This window comes from Scylla paramamosain, chromosome 13 (assembly GCF_035594125.1).
Source record: "Scylla paramamosain isolate STU-SP2022 chromosome 13, ASM3559412v1, whole genome shotgun sequence".
Lineage (NCBI taxonomy): Eukaryota > Metazoa > Arthropoda > Malacostraca > Decapoda > Portunidae > Scylla > Scylla paramamosain.
In genome coordinates, this window is record NC_087163.1 from 19,074,585 (window position 1) to 19,079,584 (window position 5,000).

The 5,000-nt window shown below is 41.5% G+C and overlaps 1 long non-coding RNA gene across 1 annotated transcript; it reads right to left on the reverse strand.

Annotated features, from left to right (window-relative positions):
* Positions 1–182: 182 nt before the first annotated feature.
* Positions 183–3,761, reverse strand: LOC135106457 (uncharacterized). Its single transcript, XR_010271315.1, has 2 exons — positions 1,217–3,761; positions 183–756 (listed from the first exon to the last, which is right to left on the reverse strand). It is a non-coding gene; the product is annotated as an uncharacterized LOC135106457 (long non-coding RNA).
* Between the last annotated feature and the right edge of the window lie 1,239 nt (positions 3,762–5,000).

Here is a 5,000-nt window from a genome sequence, read left to right on the forward strand (position 1 = left end):
AGATGAAGTAATGAGTGTTATAGTGTTGTTAGGGATCAAGGAATGAAAGAATTTATTTCCCAAAGAACCTTGTAATAGAACAGTACTCGTTATAAACTCATTTTCTATTGTTCTGATCCTTCTAGAGTGAGAAGAGAAGGGAAAAGATTTAGTGTTATTAGGTCAAAGAATAAACGAAGCTGTTTCCTGAAGAATATTTTAGTACAACAGCACGTTTTTACAAACTCCCTAGGTGACTGTTGCGTTGCTTATAGTGAGAACATAATGGGAAAATATTTACTTGATAAAATTTTTGAAACCACATTACACTATCGTTATTTCTTATCAGGTTAATCTCATTATTGTTGATAAATTTTCCCTAGTCACTGCGAGCGTCTTTTGTGTAGTTGCTGTTGTTGGTGTTGGTAGCACCATCTGGCGGTGGAGTGCGACATGAAAGTGTATCACAGCGGAGTGAAAGCTCTCCTTTCACGGCCCCAGTGAACGTGAAGGGAGAGCCACCTGGTAATCACAGCTTTGTCTGATACTAATCCTTGCGGCACCAGAAAGATACACGTCTTTTTAGTTAGTTAAGAGGCATGAAGGTGGATTGGAAGAAGGCAATGCGTGAATGAAATTTTTGTGCACATATGTGAGAAGCTTCCTTTCCCTCGGTAATTAAAGCGCAGGTTAGTTGGTCAGTCATTGCCGCTCCTCCTATCCTTCTCACGAATCGTAGGAGTCAAGTAAGCTTCAGTATGACTTGCTTACCCCATCCTGGAATTTAAATCGAATTAAGAATGGCATGGTGATATTACAAGGATGGTATACTGGTCTCGCCTTCACTTCACCGTCAAACCAACCTTGCATTAACCTTTGCACACCAACACAATTTTTTTTTTCCATTAATCACCAATAAAATTTTAGACATTTCCGTATTGAATAATCATATTTTTATAGTCTAAAAAGACCAAATTAATCCCCTATTCTCTCTTTGATCGCCTCTGTCTCCACACAAGTCATTTTTACAGCGTTCTGGAGGTCAATGAAAGACGCATATAGCAGTATAAGGATTAAACTCAGACACTGCTGCCTGTTACGAATCTTCCCGTGAAATGTTTAATACTTCGATGATGCATTAAGGCAAACCAGGTGATATGGAGTGTACCTGCCTGCCTCTGTGGCCTGATTGGTGTAAGTAGGTTTGGCACAGCACCACCACAGCTCTCGGTCTCACCTGTAGCATTATAACCCATGGGGACGTAGTTGGCTTTGTTGTTGGGATTGTCCCTCATCTGAGCCTCGGAGAATCCTTCGTTTTCCATCTTGCCCACTGTGTCCAGTTCCACCTGCTCCATGCGCTGTCTGCCGGGGTACTGAGACCACCGACCCGCGCCCTTATCTGGGGGATACTATCAGTGTCGGTTATGTCTCCGGGACTACAGGGGGCAGGGATGAAGGGTGGGAGGGGTGAGGGTGAGGGGTTGAGACAGGGTATTATGTGGCATAAATGGGAGTTCAGAGTCTGGGTGACGTGACTTGGGTTCGGTGTAGGGCAGTGTATTTGTGATGGCATGGGATGAAGGGTGGATGGTGAGAGTGAGAGGCCTTGGGACATTGTTTAGCATGACTTGGAGTTCAGATTTTGGGTGATAAGATAATGTGGTGAAGATAATGTGGTGTAGTAACGTGTGATATCGTGTATTCGTGATGACCTGGCCTACCTCGGCACAATAACCCTCTGACTGCCGTGGTTTTCCTTCCCTGGAAGTTTAAAGTGTAATTTGAAAAGATAGCACTGTCTGTATAATGAGTGAGTAATTCAGTGGTTGAAATCAATCATCTATTAATTCTTTATTCAGCATATGTAAAGTTGTATAAATTTACTGAAATGAAATAGCAGTGGCGGCTTCATTAGCAGTCAGTGGGTCAACATAGGGAGTGTTTAGGGGACTAAATGAGCTGTGGTACGTGTAGACAGGTGAGCTGATGAAACATTGGTGAGTGACTGAGACTGTGAAATGTGGCTGTGCGAGGGAAGGGTATGGAAGGAAGGAATGGCGTGATAAAATCTTATGAATCCTAATTATATCTCATCCTGATACTGTAGCTCGATTGTTCCAGGCTTATGGGTGAGGGAGGACGGGCTCTTTTATTTTACGTTTGTCTTTCTTTTTGTCAATCTGTAGTGCATTTTTGTATTTCACGCAAAACATTTTTTTTTCTGTAACTCGTCTTTTGCATATGTGTTCTTCTTTTCGTAAATTATTCATTGTATTTCACTTGAGACTTTTCTTTTTCTGTAAGTCATTCTTTGCATTTCACTCAAAATTCATATTATGTAACTGATTACATCCATTTTACTCACAACTCCTTTATATAGCTAAATCTTTGCATTCCCTTCAGAAAATTGCGGATCTACGAGAGAAGACAGCATCACAAATATGAATGAAATCGTGGGAGATACCCGCTCTTAGGAACCCTACGTGTCATTGTGAAGGAAGCTAATGTATTGTAACATCCCGTTTTCTTTCTTAGCACGTGCTGTTCTGAATGTCATGTTCCGCCATATGGGTGACTGACTGCCACTATCTAGGCGCGTAATAAGCGATATTTCCTGCCTCGGTATCGTAAGCACGATGTTTGCATAGTTCAGTCTAGTGCGTGTTAACTCTACTCCAAAGAAGGTGTTTAACACCCCTTTCACTGTTTTATGTAACACTTCATGTCGCTCAAAGCAATGTAGAAGATCTTTATACGCATCTACAAGATGTGTAGATTGTGTAGATTTTGCAATTTCCAGCCACTTCGATGTTTGGAGGTGGCTGTAGAACAAGAAAAGATGTCTCAGATTTGTTAATGATTAAAGAAAGATGCGTCAAAAAGCAGTGCAAGGGTTAAGATACGAAGGATGTCTGGTAATGAGGAATATCTATCTGTTTGCAATGCTTTATAAGGACTGTAAGATTGTAAATTTCAAAGTCAAGAGCTTTTTTTTTTTTTTTGTATCTTTCTGTTTTCAAGAGGATTTGTATACGAGTGAAAATATAATGAATGTTAAAATATTTTAATAAGACCACCTATAATTTTCCCTTTCCATTCTTGGAAGATTATATATTTCCAAAGTCACGAGGTTCCTTACTATTTATTTTTTTTACTTTTATATTTTGTGCGGAAGAATTGTATACAAGGGAAAAAAACGAATGTGAAAATTAAAGAGGTAAAATTTAATAAAACACTTTCTTTCACTTTCGGTCAACATCACAAGCTTTTCATACGGACTTTTCCTTTATATTTTCTGGAGGAAATGCAGACGAGGAAGGGAAAAGGTAATGAATGTAGGAATAAGAGAGATATAAATCCACCCCATTGTCTTTCTCTCTAGCGAAGCAGATAAGGAAATCCGTACGTTATTCACCCCTTAAGTAATTGGGGAAAAAAAATCCTACCCATTAACACGACGCCTGACTAATTAGTAAAGAATTCCCTCTATTACTTTAAGTCCTTGATAATTTAGGAAAAGAATCACGTTTACTGCTCTTGAACGTTTAAAAAAAAACACCCACACCTAAGTTAGTAAATGAATAAAATAAATCAAACCCTCCATTGCTTTCAGTTCTATAATAATTTCAGAAAGGAATCCCTCTTAACGCTTTCCTTAAATAAAACATCATCTCACAACATCCACTCATAACACCCACTCATGTGAGTAAATAAGATAAGGCAGCAGGTGCCTCGTGACATGGTGACGTAAAGCACACATCCAGTGAAGCAACAATGAGTATCCTCCCCTCCTCTTCTCTTCCCTCCCTCCCTCCCTCCCTCCCTCCCTCCCTCCCTCCCTCCCTCCCTCCCTCCCTCCCTCCCTTGTTTCTCCTCCCCATTCATACCTTCTCATCTCCCTCCCTCTCTCTCTCCCTCCTTCCATTCTTCCCTTCTCTCCCTCCCTCCTTCCCTGCTCTCCCTTCTTCCATTCTTTTCCTCCATTCTTCCCTTCCCTCCCTCCCTCCCTTCTTCCATTTCATCCCTCCGTTCTTTCTTTCCCTCCCTCCCTTCTTCCGTTACATTCCTTCCTTCTTCCCTTCCCTCTCTCTCTCTCCTTCCCTCCCTTCCCTTCTTTGCGTCCCTTCTTCCCTTCCTTCCTTTCCTCCCTCCCTTCATTCTTCCTTTTCCTCCCTCCCTTCCCTTCCCTCCCTCCTTTCTTCCCTCTCCTCCTTTCCTCCCTTCTTTCCCTCCCTCCTTTCTCTCTCTGTGCCTTTCCTCCCTCCCTCCCGGCCTTACTCGCTTTAACATGACTCATACTAATCAGCAAGTGCGTCGCTCTTCGCCCTTATCGATAGTATAGATAGTAGTGACGTTCGTGCCTTATTAGAGTTCAATCTTTTTTTTTGGTAAGCTTTTATGCAAATCAAGCGATGTTACATTTGTTTTTGTTTTTTTATTTGTGTTCGTTTGTGATCCTTGATGATTTCTCAGTGGTACGTTGCGTTTCAGGGGAGGGAAATGAGAGCGATGATTCATCCAAGCAGGGAATTGCATTTAAAGGTTTCCCAGGGTTTGAAGTGTGAGGTTCTGTTTCATCTCTCTCTCTCTCTCTCTCTCTCTCTCTCTCTCTCTCTCTCTCTCTCTCTCTCTCTCTCTCTCTCTCTCTCTCTCTCTCTCTCTCTCATTTATATTTGCCCTCTTCGTCACTTACCCTCCATATTATTTTCTCCTCCTCCTCCTCCTCCTCCTCCTCCTCCTCCTCCTCCTCCTCCTCCTCCTCTAAAGCAACGATTAGGTTTCGGCACCAGGAATATTGATATTATTTATTGATATTGTTTTTAAAAACTTGATGACCTAAAAATAAATGTGAATTTATTATGAAAGAAGAAAACGAGACGGAAATTAAATAATAACGAAACCATCATGAACTTGACATTGAGAAACACAGAGAGAGAGAGAGAGAGAGAGAGAGAGAGAGAGAGAGAGAGAGAGAGAGAGAGAGAGAGAGAGAGAGAGAGAGAGAGAGAGAGAGAGCG